This window comes from Bos indicus, chromosome 7 (genome assembly GCF_029378745.1).
Source record: "Bos indicus isolate NIAB-ARS_2022 breed Sahiwal x Tharparkar chromosome 7, NIAB-ARS_B.indTharparkar_mat_pri_1.0, whole genome shotgun sequence".
NCBI lineage: Eukaryota > Metazoa > Chordata > Mammalia > Artiodactyla > Bovidae > Bos > Bos indicus.
The window spans coordinates 4,433,577-4,458,223 of NC_091766.1; the positions used below are offsets into that span (position 1 = coordinate 4,433,577).

Consider the following 24,647-nt stretch of genomic DNA (forward strand, 5'->3'; position numbering starts at 1 on the left):
GTGGTTCAATGGCTAAGACTCCCTGCTCCCACGGCAGGGGGCTCAGGTTCGAACCCTGGTCAAGGATCTAAGAACAAGTGCAGCCAAATAAATATATTAAAAAAAAAAAAATCCCTAGTTGGGGACCTAAGATCCCACAAGGCACAAAATAATAAAAACTCACTGTTGTTAACTTTGTTGCTACCCCAGCCCCACCCCAGCATGGGCCCCCACTCCAAGGGAGGGCTCCACAGTGGGGCGAGGCCAGGCTGACCCCCCCGAAGTGTGCCTGGTACACTGGAGTTTCTCATGACACGTCTGCTGAGCACAGGAAGGAATAATGAATGAATCAGGGAATGAATGAAAGCGTCACAGGCATGTGGCCGAGCTCGGATTCCAGGCTGAGTCACTCCAGCCCCCGGCCCCTGGCCGGTGGAGACACTCCCCAGCTGCCTCCTCGCTCGTTCCCAAAGTGTAAATACAGAACCAGATACACAAACACCGAGTGTGCCTCGGAATGCCTTTAATCAGCCTCGGCTGCCGCTGCCAAATCCCCAACCCTGGAGGAATCAGAGGGTCCGCTGTGAGCTCGTTTTGTTTCCTTCGGCGGTGGTGGTTGTTGAGCCCAGACGCTGGGGCTGGGGAGGAGGAAGGGTCCCTCGAGGTCTGAGTGCAGCACAGCTGGCGCCTGGGGGCCTCTCCCCCGGCCCGCCAGCCAGGCGCCCACTCTGGGCGGGACCCTGAAGCAGCCCTCAGAGGGAGAGGGCTCCCCTCCACTTGACAAGTAGGGAAACTGAGGCCCTGGGGGAAGGACAGGCTAGCTCGGAGGCCGCCTGAAAAGGGAACGAGGCCTCGGGTACGATCCAGACTCCTGCCCTGGCGAACTGCAACTTCCTGGTGGCCCAGAAGGCCCTCCCATGCCTCCCGCCTCTGGGCCCTTGCACCCATCGCCCCCTTTTCTGGAACCTTCCACGGAGTTCCTTCTCATTCTTTGGGTTTCAGCTCAAACACGACATCCTCAAAAAGCTTTTCCTGACCCCTTCCTTCCAAAATAACCCTCCGGGGACTTCCCTGGAAGTCCAGTGGTTAAGATTCCGCACTTTCAAGACAGAGGGTGAGGGTTCGAGTCCTCGTTGGGAAAGTAAGATCCCACGTGCCATGTGGTGAGGCCAAAAAAAAAAAAAAAACAAGGATTAAAATAACCCTCTGTATTAGCTCAGGTCACCATAACCAAATCCCACAGAATGGGCGGCTTTTATTTCTCACAGTTGTGGAGGCTGGAGTCTGGGAGGAGGCTGCCAGCACGACCTCCGGTGATCGCCGTCTGCAGGCAGCCGCTGTGGCCCAGGGTCCACGCGTGGCCTTTCCTCGGGGTGTGCTCAGGGGCAAGTCTCCCCCTCTCCCCCTCTTAAGAGAACACCCGCCCTATGGACTCAGGATGCCTCCCTATGACCTCACGTTACCTCAAGCACCTCTCAAAGCCCCATCCTCCACCTCTGGTCACGCTGGATGCTAGGGCTTCCACACAGCAATCTGGGGGCCGCAATCTGGCCCACAGCCCCCTGTCACAGGCAAGCAGCTGGCCTGTGTCTGGCTGGTGGGCCAGCCAGCCTGACAGCTGGGGCCCTGCGTGCCCAGCCTCCGTGAGCGCCTAGGGGACCAGCTCTCGTCCCCAGGAAGGGACCATCGACAGCTGTATCTGGAACTGGGAAGCCCAGAATCACCCCACACCCTGCGTCCTCTGGGATCACCCTCGGCTGGGCAGGCCCAGGCAAAGCCAGGGAGCCTAGGACTCTTCCAGCAGAAGCCCCCAGGCTACAGGATGGGGTGGCCTGCAAAGAAGGGTCTTCTCTGGGCCTGGGCTTGAGAGGCCGGAAGTCAGTGAGGCAGAGGTGACAAGAGATGCGTGCTGTCCCCGGGGCTGCTGGCAAGAGAGACATGATGGGTGGAAAACCACAGCTGGCGTTTCTGCAATCAGCTGCCTAAATGTAAAGTCATGTGCCTGCTCACCAGGGGCATGTGTGAGGCAGCACCAAGGCGCAGGACCAGCCTGGGGTGAATCCGCTCAGCCCCTCAACTCGGGCTGTAGGCCCATATGGAACTTCAGGATGGAGACTTGTCTGAAAACAGGTTTTGCGGTTGTAATTAGTTAAGGCTCTTGAGATGAGGTCACCTTGGATTTGGGGAGACCCCTAAATCCAGTGACTGGTGTCCTTACAGGAAGAGAACACGGAAGGCAGGAAGGAGGCCAGGTGAAGGTGGAGGCAGACATCGGGGGGCGCAGCTGCAGACAAGGGGCCTCAAAGGCTTACCAGCAGCCCCCAGAGCTGGGGGAGAGGCCTGGGATGGATTTCCCCTCGGAGCTCCGAGAAGAATCCAACCCTGCCCACATCTGGATCCACGGACTTCCTGTCTCCAGAACCATGACGAAGTAGACTTCTGGTTTTTGTTTTTTCCTGTTTTTGTTTTGAATCTCTGTTTGCATGTGTGCTCTGCATGCTCAGTCGCTTCAGTCGTGACAGACTCTTTACAATAACATGGAGTGTAACCCTCCAGGCTCCTCCACCCATGGGATTCTCCAGGCAAGAATACCGGAGTGGGTTGCCATACCCTCCTCTAGGGGATCTTCCCGACCCAGGGATCGAACCCGAGTCTCCTATGGCTCCTGCAATGCAGGCAGATTCTTTACTGAGGAGCCACTGGGGAACCTCTGGTAGTATTTAATCCTTTGATTTTTTTTTTTTTTTAACTGCACTACGCAGCATGTGGGATTTTCCCTGATCAGGGATCAAACCCGTGCCCCATGCACTGAAAGCATAGAGACTTAACCACTGGACTGCGAGGGAAGTCCCACTATTACTGAATTCTTACATCATTATTAAATTCATTTCTTCCCCAAAGCAGACAGCTTTTATTGAAATACAGCTGACTTACTGTACTAGTTAGTACAGTAACTTACTTAGTTACTTAGTGTATTAGTTTCAGATGTATAGCAAAGTGATTCAGTTATACAAATAAATACACACACACACACACACACACACACATCCATTCTCAGATTCTTTTCCACTGTAGGTTATTACAAGACACCGAATACAGTTTCCTGTGCTATGTATCAGGAGTAGGTCCTTGTTGTTTATTTTATATAAAGTAGTGTGTATCTGTTAATCCCAAACCCCTAATTTATCCCTCCCTGCCTACTCCTTTGGTAACCAAAAGTTTGTTTTCTATGTCTATGGGCCTGTTTCTACTTTACAAATTCATTTGTACCATTTTTTTAGATTCCATATATAAGAGATGTCATGTGATATCTTTGTCTGGTTTACTTCATTTAGTGTAATAATCTCTAGGTTCATCCATGTTGCTGCAAATGGCTTTATTTAATTCTTTTCTATGGCTGAGTAATACTCCACTGTATAATTGCACCACATCTTCTTAATCCAGTCATCTGTTACTGGGCACGTGGGCTGCTTCCACATCTTGGCTATCGTAAACAGTGCTGCTGTGAACACTGCGGAGTATGTATCTTTTCAAATCAGAGTTTTCATCTTTTCTGGATACATGCCCAGGAAGAGACTTCAGTGGCTTCAAGCCTCCCGGTTTAAGGTTTTTTGCTGTAGCAGCCTCAGGAAACTAACTCTGGGGGCCCAGAGAGGAGGCAGGGCCTCTCAGAGCCCAGCTTGGGAGAGGCAGGGACCTTGAGAATGGATGATCGTGGAAGGCTGGATGATGGGAACCTTCAAGTTAACAGTCCACGGTGCAGACTGATCTAGTAAGTGTCCAGGCAGAGGGAATATTAAGGACAGAAGTGGAAGCCCAGGCAGAGAAGGAAGAGAAGGCCAGGCCAGCTGTGGTGGGCCATCACTGCAGAGTGGTGAGGAGGGCAGGACTGATGCCCAGACCAGGAGGGCACAAGGAGGCCATGAATGCCCAGGTGGAGACCCAGGGGAAGGTCCACCACAGTGGCCCTGACAGGCTGGATCGGGGAGGTCTCGGCGCACTGGGGGCTGCAGAAGAGCCTCTCCCTGAAACACGCTCCTCCTGGGAGGTCCTCGAGGTGTCCTTCCCCAACTCTACACCAACCCCACCCCAAGGTCCGAGGGGCTGCACTGAACAGGGCCGCAGGGATGTGGGGTCTTAGGGGGCGCAGAGCTCTGCCAGGACTACACGCCTGCCTCTGGCCAGAGGCCTGGGCAGTGTGGTGGCCGCCAGCCCCGGCACCACACACTGATCTGGGGCCACAGCACGTCACGGTCAGGCCCACAGGGGGCCCGTGTGCAGCAGGCTGGAGGGCCCATGTTTGCTCACCCAAGCCTGCCCTGTAAACGCCCCGACAGGCTCTGGAGAGGTGGGAGGGGCCCCAGGTGGGACGCAGGGGAGCCACGCTTTACAGGCCCAAACGCAGTGCGGAGACAAAGCCCAGTGTGCCAGCAGGACAACTGGAGGCGCTTCTCCCTGCTTCCACAGCCCGGTGTCCGTGGGAGAGGAGGCCGACTACCCCACAGGCCCAGGAGGACCTACACGTGAGCGCCGGCCCCGAGCCCATCTGTCCGGGCACCACGTCCCCAGTACCTGGCTGAGCAGCCCCCAAGGCAGGCGGCCGAGCCCCGCACACACTGAGCTGAGGCCCCTCCCAGACGGCCAAGTGCACCGGTTGCACCTGTGACCTCAGCAAGCTCTCTCGCCTCCATGGGGGCTACTCGGCCCTGGCCCAGCCGGAGGGTCTGGGGGAGGCCTCGGGGCTGGGTGGGAGGGAGACTGGAGGCCAGAGGGGCTTCCCAGAGTGAGACCAGTAGAATGGAGAGCATTTCGAAAGCAGATCAGGCTTGAAGAGCTGCCCGTTTCTATTCTGATTGTGGTCTAACTAACATAACTCAATTTCTGGAGCTGATAAGATCTAGATTTCTGATATTTTTAAGTTCAAATCCCTTAGACATTACAGTTCTCTTCTGGTTTTGCTGATCCACAATTCATTCCGCGCAACTAAAGCTGAAGAAGCCTGGGAATGAAGTTTGGAACAAGGTTGATAAAGTTCCTTGCCTGGTAACTAACTAAAGAGGGGGGCACTCTGGACAGTGCCTGCTCCCGAGCCCTGGTGGCCGCACTGGGCGGCAGGGCCCAGTGGGAGGGGTGCGTCTATGGGGGCGGGAACCCTGACCCCAGGGCCCTCTATGTCTACCCCCTCCTCTGAGGCACGACACAAGCTTCCTGGGGCAGACCTAACAAATGGCCACAGACGGGGTGGCCTAAAAAACAGGAGTGTACTCCCTCAGTGTTCCGGAAGCCACGAGTCGTAATTCAAGGTGTGAGCGGGGTGGGACCCTTCAGGACACAGAATCTGCCCCAGGCCCCTCTCCTGCTTCGGGGGGCTTTCGGCAGTCCCTGCTGCCCCCGGGCTTGGAGCCAGGTCACCCTGATCTCTGCCTCTGTCTTCACAGGACTTCTCCCTGTGTGACTCTGCTCTACCTGGATTCAGGGCCCACCCTGTTCCAGGATGGCCTCACGCTGACCTGATGAGGTTCTTTGTTGTCTTCGTTGTTGAGTCACCAAGTCGTGTCTGGCTCTTTGCAACCCCATCGACTGTGGCCTGCTAGGCTCCTCCGTCCATGGGACTTCCCAGGTAAGAGGACTGCAGCGGGGTGCCATTTCCTCCTCCAGGGGATCTTCCCCACCCAGGGATCGAACCCACGTCTCTTGCACTGGCAGGCGGGTTCTTTACCACCGAGCCGTCGAGGAAGCCCAAGAATGAACTAGTGGGCTAATAATTAATAAAGACCTGGGAGTTCAGGCCAAGAGCGGCTGGGAAGCACTGTCACAGGGCAAGAGAACGGCAGCACCACTCATTTCCTCGTTTTCCCTCTGGACGGGACGAGAGGGGCAGAGACCCTGTTTCCAAACAAGGTACCACTCACAGTTTCTGGTTAGATGTGAACTTGGGGGGCATCACTGGTGGTGCAGTGGCTAAGACTCCACAATCCCAGTGCAGGGGGCCGGGGTTCAATCCCTGGTCAGCGAACTAGATTCCACATGCTGGAACTGTGACTTGGCGCAGCCAAATAAAGAACTAAGTAAATGTTTTTCAAAGTGACAATAAATATACTTATTTTTAAAAAACTAAAGATTAAAGATGAAGTTGAGGGGGTGGGGCCGCTCTCTGACCCCAAAGTCACGCGGTCCTGTGTCCCCATGAGCCCCACACTGAACTCGGCCCCGCAGCGGCAGCCCCTCAGAGCTCCAGCCCCGGCCAGTGTGACCTCACACACAAGTGGCAGCTCACAGACGCCTGCCCGGTGTCCTTGGAGGGCGCAGGGGGGCACCTCCAGCTCCAGGCAGGCCCCCCAGAAGGCTGTGGGAGGAGCAAGCGTGCTGGGGTGACGTGAGGGGATGCTGGGTGGGCACTAGGGTGAGAAGCCCCTAAGTGACAAGGGCAGCGGAGACAGATGGTAACAGCAAGACCTAAGTGGCATCTTCCCGCATCCCAGCCAGGTGTGGCCTCAGCCCCCGACGCAGGTCAGCTTGGGCACAGGTGGCGGCCCCACTTGTGCCCCTAGAAACTTAAGTTCCCATCCTCACCCCAGAAACCGGAGACTCTGACCTCATTTGGGAAGAGGGTCTTTAGAGATGGAATTAAGTACCTTGGGATGGAGAGGTCTTCCTGCATTATCCAGGTGGGCCCTAAATCCAACAGCCAGCGTTCTTACAAGAGACAGAAGAGGATGGCGCTTCCCTCGTGGTCCCGTGGCTAAGACTCCGTGCTCCCAGTGCAGGGGGACCTGGGTTCAATCCCTGGTCAGGGAACTAGATCCCACCTGCCACAACTAAGACCCCGCACGGCCAACAAACGCGGAGACAGAAGAGCTAAGACCCCGCACGGCCAACAAACGCGGAGACAGAAGAGCTAAGACCCCGCACAGCCAACAAACGCGGAGACAGAAGAGGAGACACACCAGGAGCAGGTCTCAGGGAGAAGAGGCCGAGACCCGGGAGATGCAGTCAAAACCAAGGAGTGATGGAGCCACCAGAAGCTGGACGAAGCCAGAGAACTCCTCCCCCAGACCTTCAGAGGGAACCACGCGCCTGCTGACACCTTGATTTCAGGCTTTCGGCCTCCAGGGCTGTGAGGGAATAAACTGCTGGCTTAAGCCCCCCAGCGTGCAGAACCTGCTTCAGCAGCCCCACGACACTAGGAGCCACGGCCGGCCCAAGTCAGGACAGGCGCAGGCATCTCCTGCTCCCAGGGGAGGCCGGGTTGGGGAAGGGGGGGTGTGTGCGGGGGCAGACCTTGAGCCCCTCCCCCACGCACAGATGGTGACCAATTACCTCTTTCTTTCAACTTGAAAATGAACCTGAACTCCAGCCAGCCCAAAGATCAGCATGCCACATATGCCCACCTCAGTCTAACAGCTGTCACTGCTCTGTCACCTCGGGCTCTCACTCTGCCAGGGGGCCCTGATGATGCGGCCAGGGTGCCCACATGCCTGCCGGGCTTCCCTCTGGGCCACACTGGACCTATCACCCTGGGTGCAATGACTCACAACCTGACTCCTGAGGGGCTCCGAGGGGACAGAGACCAGGAGGAAACCATCTAGCTCCATCAGGCACCACCCGCCTCCTGCTCACAGGCCCCTCTGACCATCCAGGGCACAGGGCTCTCTAGGACACCCACCCCACCCCCGCACACCGCCAGCCACAAAGGGCCCTGAGGCAAGAGACAAAGCGGACGAGCACGCGCCCCTGGCCTTCCAGAGCTCCCCACGGGCTCCTCCATACAGCAGGCACCAAGCCCACTGCTGGGAGCACTGCCCTGAACCCGACACCGCCAGGAACTCCTGACACTTGAAACTGTCAGGAGGGTGCTGCCACATGTCCCAGGAGGTCAGGCAAGCCAGGCCCAGACCCAGCTCCGCACCTGACGACCCCAGCAACGTGCACGCCCGCCCTTCCCAGGGGCTTTCACCTCCATTCCTCGCCACGGGTACTTCCTGAGCTCCAAGGGGCAGGAGCACCGTGGAGGACGGAGCCAGGAGTGGGGAGACTTAAGGGCAGATGCACTGCTCACAACTGCCAGAAAGTGAACACAACCGACCCGAAGAAGGGATAAAAACAGACGTGCTCCAGCCGCCCCATGGAATACTACTCAGTCATAAAGAGGCCTGACGCGCTGACACGGGACGTGACGAGGATGAACCTTCCCAGCAGGCTGAGTGAAAGCAGACAGACGCGGAAGGCCGCAGCGTGCGAGACTCCACTTCCATGCAACGTCCGGGGCAGTGAATCCAGAGAGACAGAAAACAGATCCGCAGTTACCAGGACCTGCCAGAGGGGTGTGGGGAGCAACAAGCAACTGCTAACAGGGGCCGGGTTTCCCTCTGAGATGATAAAAATGTTCTGGAACTAGACAGATGTGACAGCCATCCAACACTGTGCATTTACTAAATGCCGTTTTATTCACTTAAAAATGGTGAATTTGGGGATTTCCCTGGCAGTCCAGTGGTCGAGACTCAGCACTTCCTCTGCAAGGGGCACAGGTTCCACCTCTGTTTGGGGAGCTAAGATGTTACAGGCTGCGCGGTGCAGCAAAAAACAAGTGAATTTTATGTTTTGTGAACTTTACCTCAGTTTAAAAACCGACAGCTGCTGGCAGTCCTTGGTGTTCCCTGGCTTATGGATCCATCGCACCCATCTCTGCCTCCACCCTCACATGGCCTTCTTAAAAAGACACTAGTCACTGGATTCAGGGCCCCCTCAACTCCGGACGATCCTAAGATCTCTGACACGGTCACACCTCCTAGGATCCTTTTTCCGAAGGTCACAGTCACATGTTCCAGGGGTTAGGACTTGGACATACGTGTTCGGAGGACACCATTCAGCTTACCCCACGAGGGTTGTCATAAGGCTGACCGCCTGTTTCTGTGCCAATCCCCTCATGCCCCAAACCTGTGGGCTGCCATGCTCCAGCCAAGAGACCACAGGCAAATGCATAATCTCTCAGCCTCAGTCTGCTCATCCACAGCATGGGGCTGGGCGTGCCTCCCTGGCAGGATGGAGGAGGGGTCAGGATGGTTCTCACAGGGAAGCACCTCGTGCTGGGACACGGCGAGCCTGCACAGGGACACCAGGGGTCCACAGCACACACACACAGACCCCCAGCTCTGTGCCCAAAGACAGAAGACCCCACTCACCCCTGGGCACCCTCGGCCTCACTGGGACCCAGACGCCCCCAGCACTTGACTGTAAGGACAGGCAACGTCACTGTACCTCTCAGGGAACTGGGACCTCACCAAGAGCCAGTGGACCTACCTGGTGGAGGGCTGCTATGAACTGAATTGTGTCCCCCGTCCCCCAAGTATACAGGCTTCCCTGGTGGCTCATATTATAAAGAATCCATCTGCAATGCAGGAGACCTGGGTTCACTGGGTCAGGAAGATTCCCTGGAAGAGGGCTGGGCACCCACTCTAGTACTCTTGCCTGGAGAATCCCATGGACGGAGGAGCCTGGCGGGACAGTCCACTGGGTAGTGTCCGACAGAGCTGGACACGACTGTGGACCAACAGTCTGAAACACGCATCTGCAACCTAATGTCGGAAACCTGGGAACGTGACCTTGTCTGGAGACAGGGCCTGCAGATGTCCTCAGTTAGAGCGTGGTCATACTTGAGTCGGATAAGCCCTAATCCGATGACAGATGTCTTCTTTTTTTTGACATGTAGGATCTCAGCTCCCCAATCGGGGATCCAACCACCAGGGAAGTCCCAGAATCCTTTTTTTTTTTTCCCATTAAAAAAAATTTTTTTGGCTGCGCTGTGCAGCATGTAGGATCTTAGCTCCCCAACCTGGGATTGAACGCAAAATCCCCTGCAGTGGAAGTGCAGCGTCCCAACCACTGGACCGCCAGGAACAGTCTCAAACTGGTGTCTCTGAGAGATGAGAAGTGACACAGACACACGAGGGGCCAGGCCGTGTGGAGACGGAGAGGCTGGGGTGACGCAGTCACAACACAGGAACGTTGACGGCACCAGCAGCTGGACCGGGCGAGAATGATCCCCCAATTAAGAACCTTCGCAAGGAGCACAGTCCTGCCCACGCCCTGCTTGGGACCTCTGGCCTCCAGAACCGCTAGAGGATCCATTTCTGCACTTGATTCACCTGGGTGGTGGTGCTCTGTTATAACAGCCCCAAGGCTATCATAAACGCACCCAGATAAGGCTGAGGTTCCACTCGTGCACGTGTGCTGTACAAGGAGAGAGAGAGAGGACTCTGGAACTCAGAGCTTCTTCACCTTGACCCTGAACACACATTGCGTCCAGAACATGTGAACACGTGTCTCTGTTTGTAGCCGGAAAAATGGACCCTTTGCAACTGAATCTTTTACAATAGCTATCATTTATTTGGCTGCACTGGCTCTTAGTGGCAGCACACAGGATCTTTTGCTGTGGCCTGCAGGATCTAATTCCCTGACCAGGGACTGAACCGGGGTCTCCTACACTGGGAGTGTGGCGTCTTAGCCACCCGACCACCAGAAAAGTCCTGCAGTTTAACCTTAAATCTCATCACCAACAGGAGGACACAAACCCCCAGCCGGGATGCCGGCCCCTGGAGACCGGGGCTGCCTCTCAGCAAGCAGCCCCTCGGCCCAGGTGTGGAGAAGAGCCTGACTTTACACTCGGATGGGCCACGATGGGTCCCGTGCCTACCTTTGCCCAGTCTGCCATGAAAACCTCAGGCTGAGTTTATCACAGGTGCCTCAGCCGCTTCGGGGCAGTGGGGCCCTGGTTGCAGGGGAGAGCGCGGCCTTCTGCACGCCGTGGGGGTCAGTACCCGGATCCCGGGCGCCGCAGGGCAAGCTGCCAGCAGCTGCTTCGGGCCGATGCCAAACAAATGACTTCTGAAAATGGCTTCCATGCAGAACTCGGGTTCTGGGTTGAAACTGCCTCCCCCAAGCAGCTCCTTCAACGCTGCCTCCCCGCCCAGGATGGCAGGGGCCACAGGAAGATAAGACAAAAGCGAGATGCCCTCATTACCACGGGCCCAAAATAGCTTTTATGCTCCATTTTTTTAGACATAGCACAACTCTGGAGTTACATAACAACACTCCATGTCGCTGTGTGGTCCGGGAGGCAAGATCCTGGACCTCTGCAGGCCCACCCCGTACCCCTCGGGCCCTGCCTGAGCCCCTAAGACCTCCAGCCGCCAGCAGGCCCCTGGGTGGCACCCACTCCACCCAAGAAAATGGTCAGGGTCAGCCCCGGGACTGCCCCACTGCCCTCAGGCCACACTCTTGGCCTGGCGGACGTGGTGTCCAGGGGCCATGCCCTCCAGGGAGAAGACCGCAAAGACACAGGCCCAGAAAGGTGACAAGGGTCCCCCTCAAGCTTGTGGGGACAAGCAACTGGGCAGGCAGACACGATGGGGAGGTCATGAGATGGTCAGGCCAGAGAGGCGGCCGCAACGGGCTGGAGAGGCCTGAGTGCAGGCCGAGGAGGCAGGGGTGGACAGGGAGCAGGAAGTCTCCACGGCTTCTGTCCCTCTCCCCGTCGCTTCCAGGAGCAAGCCCCAGCGGCGTCCCCAGCAGGGCCCCTGTGCACCCCCGCCCCAGCCCCCGCCCACATCCCCCCACACCAGGACGCCCCACCAGCTCCTCCCCAACCCCCCACCCGGAGCCCCCCTGCATCACTGCCACCAAGAGCACCTTTCTTTCCTGCTTTAATTCAGTTCAAACCGCGTCACGCTCCTGTTTTAAACACGCCAGTAGGTTGCCATCCCATTTAGGAATCAAAGCCGACCCCGGTTCGGCGGCTCCTGGACAAGCTAAAAAAGAGTTACCACGGGAGGCAGCTGTTCTACTCCCTGGCACACACCCCAGTCAAACGAAGACTGACGCTTGCACACACGTGTTCATGACGGCCAAAAAGGTGGCAGCAACTCCCGGGTGCATGGATGAGAAAACGGATAAACAAAACAGGGTCGTCCACACGATGGACTATCACTCAGCTGTAAAAGGAGCGAGGGCGCTGACACAGGCTACGACGCGAGTGGACTTCGAAAACACCATGCTGAGTGAAAAGCAGCTAGCCTTCGAAGCCCACGTAGTGTCTGAGTCCATTCATATGAAATGTCCAGAACAGGCAAACCCACAGACACAGAAAGCAGATCAGCGGCTGCCTGGGGCTGGGGCAGGGGGTCGGGGGGACCGCGCAGGGGGCTGGGGTTTCCTCCTGGGGTGAGGGGAATGCTTCCGGACTAGAAGGTGGTGGCTGCACCGTGAATACACTAAAAGCCATCCAACTGTTCTCTTGAAGATGGCTAATCTTATGTTATGCAAAATCACCAATAATCAATCAGTCCATGAAAATGGATCCTGAACCTGTCACAGGCCTGGCCCCGCCATGCCACCTTCTCCCTGCCCCGCCACCAGGGTCTTCTTTCTGCTTCCTGGGATGGCCACGTGCCTCTCCCCTCGGAACCTTTGTCTGTCCAGCCCCTCCTCCTGTCCATGCTCAACCCCCCAGCTCTGAGAAGAGCTGTGCCCCAACCTGGGTGGGGTCACAGGCCAAGCCCCCTCCTCCCAGAAGCCCAGCCTCACCTCAGAGTCCTGATCTGCTTCTGGCCCAACCCTTGGCCCTGCCTCCTTTACTGGGCCCAGGACAGGAGGAGAGTCTGCAGGCCTCCAAGCCCCCTGGGGTCACAGGGGGCTGCTGACGAGGGCAAGGCCAGGCCAGCCGCTGGACTTGGGAGGCGGCCATGGCCCCACCCCTGCACGTGGCATGGGGCTGCAGCCCTGATCCTCGTCACCGTCCCGAGAAGACCGGAGCCGGGCCCTAGGGCCACGCTTGGCCCCCAGGGCCACCCCTCAGAGGCTGGGAAGAGGCAGGAGCCCTCCCCTTGGCCCCTGACTGAAGCCCACTTGGACCCCCAAGTCCCAAATCCAGCAGCGTCTTCTCAGCCTCCATCTCACGCTTATCAGGATTCCCTCAAAGCCTCCCACATTCACGACTTCCAGCCCAGTGCCCGCCCCCCTCCCAGAAGGGCCGCACAATCATCCAGGTGAGACAAACACGTGTTTCACTCACATGTGTGCAGAAGCAGGTACGCACATCTGCACGCACAGGCTCACAGAAATGCACCCACAAACACCCAGCACTGAATGCACACACGTGCATGCACACTCACCCACACTACTCACGTGTGCCCACCCATCCACACACGTGTGTGCTCACCAACTGGTGCACACGGACCTGTGCACACACTCACACCCCTCCCACCAGGACTGCACCTGAGACACGCCCCCATCTCGCTCCCACACCTGCAGCAACAGCACGCGAGGCCCTGCCACTCCCCGCCTCCCCTTCCCTCACCTCCTCTGTCCACACCCAGCTCCAAGTACCCCCCCACCTCTGGTCCCACAAATGCTGAAGCTTCCTGCTTGGGGCCCCAAATCAACCCTGCAGCCCCCGAGCCTCTGTGCAGGGGGACACCAGAGTCACGCCAAACTGCCCACCCCGAGCAGGTAGGGCCTAGAGTGCCTTTCCTCACCCGGCCTCTGACACTGACCTTGGGCAACAACCTCTCCCAGCACGTGGGCACTGCCCCTACACACCTGCCCCTGCCCCCAGCTCTGCGGGAGCCATGGGTCAGCACCACCTCCAGCACTGACCCTCAGCCCCGGGTCCTGCTCCCGTGAAGGTGGGAGTGGGCGCTCTGCACACAGTGGAGCCCCCAGAGGTTGCTGGGAGCCCCCAGGATCTCCCCACCCACAGGCCAGCAGGGGGCTTGGCCCTTGGGGTCACCACTCCCACCAGCTCAGTTGCACAGGCCTCAAGCTACGAGTCTGAGAATGCAAATGGAGCTCCAAACAGCAGCAAATCGCAAAAGGCAGCAGGAGGGAACACCAACCCACGCCAAACTCAACCAGGGAACTTACTACAGCACTGAGCAGGGTGGGAAGAGCAGGGCACACTTGCCCTTTAGCCAACTCAGAGGAAGGCCAGCCCTGGGGGTCTATCTGCACACATAAACAGCACTTTATCCTGGATAGGAAAATACCCTAGATGTGAAAAGGATGCGAGCACAGGTGTGGCCCCCAGGGCTCTGCATTTGGGTCCAGGGTCTTCACTGTGGTGTTGGTCTTTAAGCCACATTCATATATTCCTTATCTTCCATTGTGGGTTGAGGGCGTCCCCGATGGTGCTACTGGTAAAGAACCCGCTTGTCAATTCAGGAGACGAAAAAGACACAGGTTCGATCTTTGGGTCAGGAAGATCCCCTGGAGAAGGGCATGGCAACCCACTCCAGAATTCTTGCCTAGAGGATCCCATGGACAGAGGAGCCTGGTGGGCTACAGTCCATAGGGTAGCAAAGAGTTGGACACGACTGAAGCGACTTCACACACACACACACAAACACACACACACACACACACACACACTGTGGGTTGAACTGTGTCCCTTAAAAAGATGTCCAAGTCCTAACCCACATACCTGGAACGTGACCTTGTTTGAAAACGGGGTCATTACAGATGTCGTCAAGTTAAAATGAAGTCATGTTGGAATGGGGTGGACCCTAAAACAGTGACGGCAGTCCTCATAAGAGAACAGGGAGGACTTCCCTGGTGGTCCAGTGGCTAAGATTCCGCAATCCCAATTCAGGGGGCCCAGGTTCAATCCCTGGTCAGGGAATTAGATCCTGCATGCTGCAACCAGGACCCAAGGCAGTCAAACAAACAAACGTTTTAAAAAAGAGAGAGCAAGAGAGGAAAGAACACAGACACAGAGAAGGGGATGTGAAAGCAGGAGATGCCGTTTGGAAAGCTGTGGCCACAAGCCAAAGAACGCCTGACGCCCCCAGAAGCTGGAACCGACAGGAAGGATCCTCCTCTAGAGCCCAAAGAAGGAACCAACCTGGGTACCATCTTGGTTTTGGACTTTTGGCCTCCAGAACTCCAGAACTGTGAGAGAATAAGTTCCTGCTGTTTTAAGCCACCAGGTTTGTGGTTATTTCTTGTGGTGGCCCCAAGAAACCTGAAGGGGATGACGGGACAAGACCGTTGGATGGCATCACTGACTCAATGGACATGAGTTTGAGCATGCTCTGGGAGGTGCTGAAGGACAGGGAGCCCTGGCATGCCACAGTTCATGGGGTCACAAACAACTGGACATGACTGAGCAACTGGACAGCAACAGGAGGCTACTAAACGCAGCACCTGGACTCTCCTGGAGACTCTCAGGGGCCCCCCAAGGTCACCTCCAGCGGGAGAATAAAGGCACCAGAGCCCAGCAGCAGCAGGAAAGGCCCTAGAGAGGCACTGAGGGGAGCATGGAGGTGCAGGCAACAGGAGGCAGCCTGCAGGGGGCGCCCCCGAGGCCATCTCCACCTTCCAGATGCGCGAACAACACCCTATTCCTAACCCACCATCCTGAACACAAAAGCTCTGCAGAGACCCTTCTGCTGCGTGTGGGACAGGCCCGCCAGCAGTAACACGACCAGGGGAGGAGAGGCTGCTCCTGTTTGCTCACAGAATATCAGTTTCGCTTTGAACTTGTTCCAGGTCCGCACTGTGAAGCTGCCCAGACCCCACCGTGTCTGCACAGGCCCTAGGCCACCTTCCTAAAGATGGAGCCAATATGATGCCTGTGATTTCTGGAGCACCCCTGACCCCTTCCTTCTCCCTGCTTCCCAGGTATGTGTGGCTTGCCTGGGAACCAGAGGGGGTTACTGTGTGAACCCCAGTGAGCATTGCTAGTCTGCTGCCTCTGGGTGGGCCTGGGAGTAAGGGGAGGCAGGCAGCATGGGCTGCCCACTGGAGGCACGTGGCTGCTATTTTCAGGGTGGGTTTCCACACTCGCAGGCAGCGCTGCACGGGCGTCCAGGAGCACCTCCCTGGGCTTGCAGTTAGGTGTGCATGAAGGGGTTCCCCGCTCTGGCCCACGCCCTGGGGCTCTGTGCCTGGTGTGTTATGCAACATCTCTGGGCCTTTATGTCTTCACATATAAATGGAACATTCCAGATGGACTAAGGCAGGAATCCCAGCCTGCAACGAGCCCCCAGACACTGAGCTAGGAGAAACTAGCAGTGAGCCTCACAGTTACAGAGCTGCAAGCAAACACCTCAAACCTCCACAATATAAAATAATATAAAATAGCTCCCAAGCTAGGGTGCAACAGAGAACATGGAGAGGGTGCTTTGCAAAACCAACTGGCTCTTGGAAGACGGTCTGGTGGGTCCTCAAAAATGAAAGAGAATTACCACATGACCCAAAGATCAGAGCTCAGGTGTTGAAACAGAAGCTTGTACATCCATGTTCAGAGCAGCACCAGTCTCGATCACCAAAAGGCGCAAACAACACACGCGGCCACTGACCGGTGACAGGAGAAACAAATTCAACTCACCCGTGCTGCGGAAGAGCACTGACACACGCCACACCACGCCGTAAACTCAGAAACACCATGTCGCCGCACTGGCAGAAAAACAGATACACAGTCCAGCGGAACAGAAGTGAGAGCCCAGAATCAAACCCTGGCGTGTATGAACAATCAAGACAAAGGAGCGGGACTTCCCTGGGGGTCCAGTGGTTAAGGAGTCACCTGCCAAGGCAGGGGACAGGGGTTCGATCCCTGGCCCAGAAAGATTCCACATACCGCAGGGCAACTAAGCTCGCGCACAACAGTGAAGCCCACGCGCTCTAGAGCCAGGGCCACATGGTAAGAGAAGCCGCCGCAGTGCGAGGCCTGTGCACACCCCACCTGCCGCAACCAGAGGAAGCCGGCACGCGGCGACAAGGACCCAGCACAGCCAATAGTAAACTAATTAAAAAAAAATGTAATGTCTAAAAAAAGACAAAAGGGCAAAGAAGATACAATGGAGAAAGGATAGTCTCTTCCATAAATGGTGCTGGGAAAACTGGACAGCCACATGCAGAAAACAGACCACCATCTCATACCATACACAAAATATCATCTCCAAGTGGATTAAAGACTTAAATGTACAACCTGAAACCATAAAATTCCTGGAAGAAAACATAGGCAGTACACTCTGCGATATCAGTCTTAGCAGTACTTTTCCAGCTATGTCTCTAGATAGACAAGGGAAACAAAAGCAAAAATAAGCAAATGGGACTACGGGAGACTAAAACATTTATGCCCAGCACAGGAAACCATCAACAAGACAAAGAGATGGCCCGCAGAATGGGAAGAGACGCTTGCAAACAGTGTATCTGCTAAGGGGTTAATATCCAAAACACATAAGGAACTCACGCAACAGCAAAACAACAACATCAACAAAAGCAAAAGGAGCCCAGTTTCAAAATGGGCCGGGCAGCAGGACAGACGCTTCTCCAAAGAAGACACACCGATGACCAACAGGCCACGCGAAGATGGTCAACATCCCTAACCATTCAGTTCAGTTCAGTCGCTCAGTCCTGTCCGACTCTTTGCGACCCCATGAATCACAGCACTCCAGGCCTCCCTGTCCATCACCAGCTCTGGAAATGCAAAACTGCAGTGAGATCTCATCTCACGCCTGTCGGAATGGTTATCATCAAAAAGGCAAGAAATGAAAAGTGCTGGCCAGGATGCGGGGAGAAGGGCACCCTCAGGCACTGTACAGGGTAAGCTGGTACGGCCGCTATGAAAAACGGTATGGAGGTTTCTTTAAAAAAAAATTTAAGAATAGGGACTTCCCTTCTGGTCCAGTGGCTAGGATTCCCAACGCAGGGGGCCTGGGTTCGATCCCTGGTCAGGGAACTAGATTCTAAGTGCTCCACTAAAAAACCTCGCACGCCGCAACGAAGACGGAGGAGTGTGTGACACAACTGAGACCCGGCGCAGCCGAGAGTATAAATAAAAATATTCTTTAAAATTAAGAGTAAAAGCACCTTATGATCCAGCTATTCCACTTCTGGGTATTTATCCAAAGAATCTGAAAGCACTAATTCAGTGTATGAAATTTAACTGAACCACCGTGCTGTACACCTGAAGCGAACACAATGCTTTAAGTCAACCACACTTCAGTTAATAAAGATACACGTACATGTCCGCACTGTAAGTTCACTGCAGTGTTACTCACAACAGCCACGACATACAGACAACCTAAGCTCCCATCAACAAGCGAATGAATGAATAAAAAAAGCTGTGGTGTATGCATACAACAGAATACTACCCAGCCACAAAAAAGAAGGAAATGCGGTCGTCTGAAACAGTACGGACGGACCTTAAGGATATGATGCTAAGTGAAATATGCCAGATGGAGAAAGACCAATACCATATGACTTCACTCTCACGTGGAATATAAAATAAATAAATAACCAAACAAAAACCAAACAGATACAGAGAGCAGAGCAGGGGTTACCAGGGAGGAAGGGAGTGGGGAGGGAGACACGGGTAACGGGAATCAACCCACTAGACGGTAACTAAATTTCTGCAGGTTCACAAACTACAGGGGAAGGCAGAAATAGGAATATAATGTTGTACACATTAAACTTACGTAAGGTTATAAACCAGTGTCACCTCAATTAAAAAAAAAATTAAAAGAAAACAATGACAGAAGCCAGACACAAAAGGCCACGTACCGTAGGATTTCACTTATATGAAGTGTCCAAAACAGGCAAATCCACAGAGACAGAAAGCAGATTAGTGGTTGCTGGGGGACGAGGGGAAGGAGGAGAGGGTGTCTCTCTTGGGGACGGGTCTCTTTCTGCAGTAATGAAACATTCTAGAACCAGACAGACAGAGGTGGCGGCTGCACGAACGCGAATGTGCTGAATGCCACTGAACTGTGTGCTCTAAAATGGTAAATTTCACGTGATGTGACTTTCACCACAATCAAACAATACACAAGAGAGAAAAAAAGCATTCCCAAGGCTCTGGCAATGAGCAAAAGGAACGTTAGTCAGGAGGTGAGCGGTGGATGAGACCCAGAGGCGCCTGTCCCGACCCCCCGCCTGCAGGACCACGGAGGGGAGGGAGGTGGTCACCGAGGACCACGGCGCAGCCCAGAGCAGCGTCATGTAACTGGGAAGCCACATGGTCCCACCACGGTCCCACACGTGTGCACAGAAGAGAAACACAGGCTGCCGATCGGAGACCCTGGGCCACGCGGCTTCTTGGCCACGGCTTGCCCCGTCTCAGGGCAGCCCACGGTTGACCTGCTGGGCACCCACTCCAGGAGTTGGGCGCCTCGGCCCACGTCAGAGCCTGTGACCTGGCAGGCAGCAGCACCACGGCCACAGCTGCGGCCTTCCTGGGGTCTAAGAAGCATTTCAAAAAATGCAAAGTACTGGCCAACTTCTAAATTTTGGTTTTGAAATTAACTTAAACATCAGATATTTGCTGGCTCCTCCTGAAACGCTGAAAGCGCCAACAACTTGGGGCCTGGACTCTGGCTCACGATTCATTATCAGCCAGTGTAGGGCCGTTCCCCACACCGGGACGTGGGGCAGCATGGGCCCCCTCACTTCCCCGCACCGGGACGTGGGGCAGCATGGGCCCCCTCACGCCCCACGTGTGAGCCTGGGTTCTCAGGGGTCAGCCAGCCTGAGGTCACCCACTTGGCTGCAGACCCGGGCTGCCAAGTCCAGCTTGTCCCTGCTGTCCTTCCCTCCAGCTCAGCAGCTGCACGGACTGACCCAAGGCCTGGAGGGAGGAAGACCCCACCCCACCCCAGAACCAGGCCAACTGGGGCAAGAAGGTACAGAGATAGGAGGCTGCAGGTGGGCCAGGCGAGGCCCGGAATGCAGGCCTCACCCTGAGCCAAACCCCTGGAAATCCACTGCTGCCTGTCCAGCATTTAACCACTAGTGGCTCCAGCCAGAGTGGACACCGGGAGGTCGGCAAGGCCCCGGGGAGGGGACAGTGGCAAAGACAAGAGGCCAGCAGCCAGGCCCAGGTCCATGTCTGCTCAAGAGCCAGGGGTTCCTGGGGGAGAGCCCACTGGGAGGGTCCACCAGGCACTGCCCGGGGCCTGCAAAACAGGAGGCCCAAGCGGCAGCTGGAAATACGGGGAGCCCGTCGAACAAGGGTGCTGGAAAGGTGACAGGCAGGGAAGCTGCCTGGGAAGAACTCTGTGGCTCACGCGCTCACTCATCAACATAAAGAGGTCCTGGGGGACTCCTGGCCCTGGGCTGGGCAGAGGCTGAGAACTTCTGAACGAGGGGTGGCCTGCAGAAAACAAGCAGGAAGTGGGGCGGGGGTGGGGGGAGCAGGTGGCCAAGGAGGTGACACTGGAGCTGGGAGGAGCACTCTAGGCAGGAGGCCCAGCGAGTGCAAAGGTCCTGGGGTCAGGGTGAGCATGAAGGGGGGGGGGGGGCCAGTGTGAAAGGGAACACAGGGACAGGCCAGGCCTGAGCGAGCCGGTGGGGGAGGAGGGCTCGGAGCCTCACGGGATCCCACTCTGAGTGTGACGAGAAGCCACAAGCAGTACTAAATGAAGCCAGTGACCTGGGACTTCCCTGGTGGTCCGGGGACTAATATCCACGCTCCCGACAGAGGGGCTCAGGTTCGATCCCTGGTCAGGGAACTGGATCCCACACATCGCAACTAGTTCACAGGCTGCAGCTGAGATGTGGCGCAGCCAGAAAATAAATTGAGATTTTTAAATAAACAAATAAAGCCATGACTTGAGCTGTCTCCCCTTGCAGAGTGCCGGGCAGGGAGGAGACGGACAGAGGAGTCAGTCAGGCAGGTGAGGGGCGAGCAGACCGGCCTGCCATGGCAGGCAGGGCACAGGGCAGGAGGGCCTCAGACCCCCAACCCCAGCCCCCTTCCAGGACGGGGCCCACGGCGACATGTGGACAGATGAGAGGTCGTGGAGGCAGGAGAAAAACTGCCCAGGGCAGGCGGGACCCGGACACTCGCCTGCCCAGGGACCAAGCGCCCGCAGCTGGCACCCCTGGGTGCACTTGCAGCTTCCCAGCAGGTCCCAGCCGAGTGTCAACAGGCAAATGGGCGCCCCCCAGTCTTCACCCAGAACCCCTGGCTGGCCACCAGGCTCTTTCTGTCTGTCCTGCTCATCTCCCCATGCAGATGCTGGCCAGCCTTCCTCCCAACATCTCCTTCCTTCCCACCCAGATCCCAACTCAGGCCACGCGACTGCTCCTTGAACAATTATGACAGGGGCCCCTGGAGTTCCCTGGTGCTCCAGTAGCTAAGACTCGGAGCTCCTGATGGAGGGGGCCCGGGTTCCACCCCTGGTCAGGGAACTAGATCCTTCATACCACAACTAAGAGCCTCGTGTTTGCACGCCAAGTCACTTCATCATATCCGACTCTGTGACCCTACGGACAGCAGCCCTCCAGGCTCCTCTGTCCATGCGCTTCTCCAGGAAAGAATACCGGAGTGAGTGGAGTGAGCTGCCATGCCCTCCTCCTGAGGATCTTCCCAACCCAAGGAGCGAACCTGCGGCTCCCTCATCGCAGGCGGATTCTTTACCGCTGAGCCACTGGGGAAGCCCAACTAAGATCTGGAGCAGCCAAATAAAGCAAGTAAATAAAAATAAATTGAAAGAAAGAAGGAAGGTGCTCCAGGGGTCTCCAGGCCAGTCACCTGCCGGTCCCCTGCTCCAGCGGCTGTGCCCCTCACTGCAGGCTTCCTGCCACCGCCCTCAGGATGAAGTCCCACGTGCCTTCAGGAGCACGAGGCCAGGACGGGCGCTCTCAGGATCCTGTCTCCTTGGTCCCCACCTTCTCAAGTGTACCCTCCCCCCATGCCAAGCCTCTGCAGCTGTTGTGACCTCTGCTAGGGGAGCCCTCACCCACTCCCTGGGCAAACTTCACTCAGGGCACCACTGAGCCCCACGTGGCCCCCTACACCAGGAGCAGCTGGGGCTTAGCACCTCCAGCACCATGCAGGCTCAGAGCAGGCCTATGGATGGGGGAGGGTCACCTCTCCAGCCTGATGCCCGTGGCTGCCCTTGCGAGGGGACCTCCTCCGCCTTGCTTCACTCCTCCCCCAGCCTCCAGCCTACGGTCTCCTCCCAGCTCCCTCCCACATGACTTTTTAAGGACTCAGGGTCCCTGCTTCTCACGGGTCGCCCCATCTGGGGAGGCCCTGGATGCCGAGTCAGCTGGCAACACCAGCGTGCCACCTGGTCCTGCGGAATGCTCTTCGTGATGCTCACGGGACCCTCCTCCACCCCAAGCACCCCTCACCAGGCTCGCGTCCCCCGAGACACTCCATTCCATTCCCCCGCGCCTCCTGCCTCTGGCAGACGACACCATGACCTTTCCCGTGCAGCAGCCAGAAACCCGAGGGCGGTCGTGTTCTTCTCTTCGGCCTCCCAGCTGTGGCTGGCCTGGTGGTCACTTCTCTGCCACAGCTCCTGGGCCCCCAAACCTCCCTCTCACCATGGTCATGTTCCAGGCAACCCCCCTCCACACCTCCATGCCTCAGGACATGCCGTTCCTCCTCCTCTCAGACAGTCACTCCCTACCCACTTCCTGTCCTACCACAGAGCTCTCCTCCTCCAGGCAGCCCTCCTGGCTTGGCCTCATGTTCTAGTAACCTCTGCTCCCTCTCAGTCAGTAGCTCCTCAGGGCAATTGGCAGGCACAGTGTGTGCAGAAACAGTCCTAATGGCTATTCACACACTGACAGGGTTGACCCCCTCCACAGCACATCTGAGGGGGGTCGATGGAGAAACTGACAGGGGCCAGTTATGTGATTGTCCTGGGTCACACAGCCGGCAGAAGGGGAGTAGAACTTCATATCGTTAGGATGGCAACGATACCCAAAGCAACCTTCAGAGTCAATGCAACCCATATAAAAATCTCAACAATGTTTTTGGCAGAAATAGAAAAATCCACTGTAACATTCATATGGAATCTCAAGAGACCCCAAATAGCCAAGAGCATCTTTAAAAAGAACAAAGTTGGAGAACTCACACTTCCTGATTTTTTTTTTTTTAAGAATTATTTATTTATTTGGGGCTTCCCTGGTGGCTCAGATAGTAGAGAATCCGCCTGCAATGAAGGAGACCTGGGTTCAACCCCTGGGTCAGGAAGATTCCCTGGAGAAGGGAACAGCTACCTACCTCAGTATTATTCTTGCCTGGAGAATCCCATGGACAAAGGAGCCTGGTGGGCTGGTCCACGGGGTCGCCAAGAGTCGGACACGGCTGAGTGGGTAACACACACACACATTTGTTCGTTTGGCCGCTTTAGGTCTTAGTTGCGGCGTGAGGGGTCTTTGACCTTCACTGATGAGAAATCTTTAGATGCGGCACGTGGGATCTAGTTCCCTGACCAGGGATCTAACCCAGACCCCCTGCGTTGGGAACAACACTCTTAGCCCCTGGACCACCAGGGAAGTCTCCTGATTTTTAAACGTGCTGCAAAGCTCCAACAACCAAGAGAGTGTGATACTGACATCAAGACATATTCACCAACGGAACGGAAGAGAGAGCCCAGAAATAAGCTCTCGCGTATACGGTCAAATGATTTTTGACAAAGTTGCCAAGAACGTTCAATAAGGAAAGAACAGTCTTTTCAACAAATGGTGCTGGGAAAACTGGATGTTCACATGCAAAAAAAAAAACGAGGCTAAACCAATTCTTATATCATATACAGAAATTAACTCAACATGGATTCCAGACCTAAAGCTAAAACTATAAAACTATAACTTTATAACAAAAACTATAAAAGCTAAGACTCCAAAGAAAACAGAGAGTCTCATAACGTTAGATTTGGCAATGACTTCTTGGCTATGACACCAAAAGCACAGTCAACAAAAGAAAAATATATATAAATTGGACTTCGCCAAAATTGAAAACACTTGTGTATCAAAGGACACCATCGACAGAGTGAAAAGGCCCCATTCCCATGGAATGTGAGAAAATGCTTGCAAATCAAGTATCTGATAAGGGATTAATATTCAGAATATATACATGGAACTCTAAAAACTCAACAGCAAAAAACAACTTAATTCAAAAATGGGCAAAGTAACACACACACAAAGAATTTGAAAAGATACATGCCCTCTTATGTTCATTTCCGCACTATTTACAATGGCCAAGATATGGGAACACTCTGAGTGCCCATTGATGGAAAAATGGATAAAGAAAATGTTTTATATATATGTATTTATATGTACACAGCACGACTCAGCCATAAGAATGAAGTCTCACCATTTGAGACAACATAGATGGATATGAGTGTTACGCTATGTTAAATGAGTCAGATGGAAAAAAAACAAATACTGTATGATTTCACGCGTATCTGGAATCTTAAAAAAAAAAAAATGAACAAACAAAACAAAAACTCACAGAGAAACGATCAGCGATTTCCAGAGGGAAAAGGGGCTGGGGCGGACAAATAGGTGAAAGGGCCAACTGTGTGGCGACGAACGGCAGCCAGACCTGTGCTGCGGGTCGCTCTGCAGCGAGCACAGGAATGAACGAAAATGCTGTCCATTTAAAACTCACATAAAAAAAAATGGGCAAAGGACCCAAATAGATCTCTCTCCAAAGAAAACGTACAAATGGCCAACATGTGCGTGAAAAGATGTTCAGCGCTGCTAATCATTAGGGAAACGCAGATCAAAACCACAGTGAGACGCCACCTCACACCCACAGGATGGCTGTAATCAAAAGCTGCGAAACAAAAAGTGGTGGTGAGGACGCGAAACAACTGGAACCCCTGTGCCCTGCTGGCAGGAAGGCACAGCCCCTGTGGAAAACAGTATGG

General features: G+C 55.3%; 1 protein-coding gene and 1 long non-coding RNA gene across 3 annotated transcripts in view; one reads left to right on the forward strand and one right to left on the reverse strand.

Annotated features, from left to right (window-relative positions):
* The window catches only part of CRTC1 (CREB regulated transcription coactivator 1), an 85,200-nt gene that overhangs the window by 44,284 nt on the left and 16,269 nt on the right, over positions 1 to 24,647 (reverse strand). The window lies entirely within an intron of this gene.
* Positions 4,380 to 5,812, forward strand: LOC139184028 (uncharacterized). Its single transcript, XR_011567446.1, has 3 exons — positions 4,380 to 4,502; positions 5,418 to 5,599; positions 5,686 to 5,812. It is a non-coding gene; the product is annotated as an uncharacterized lncRNA (long non-coding RNA).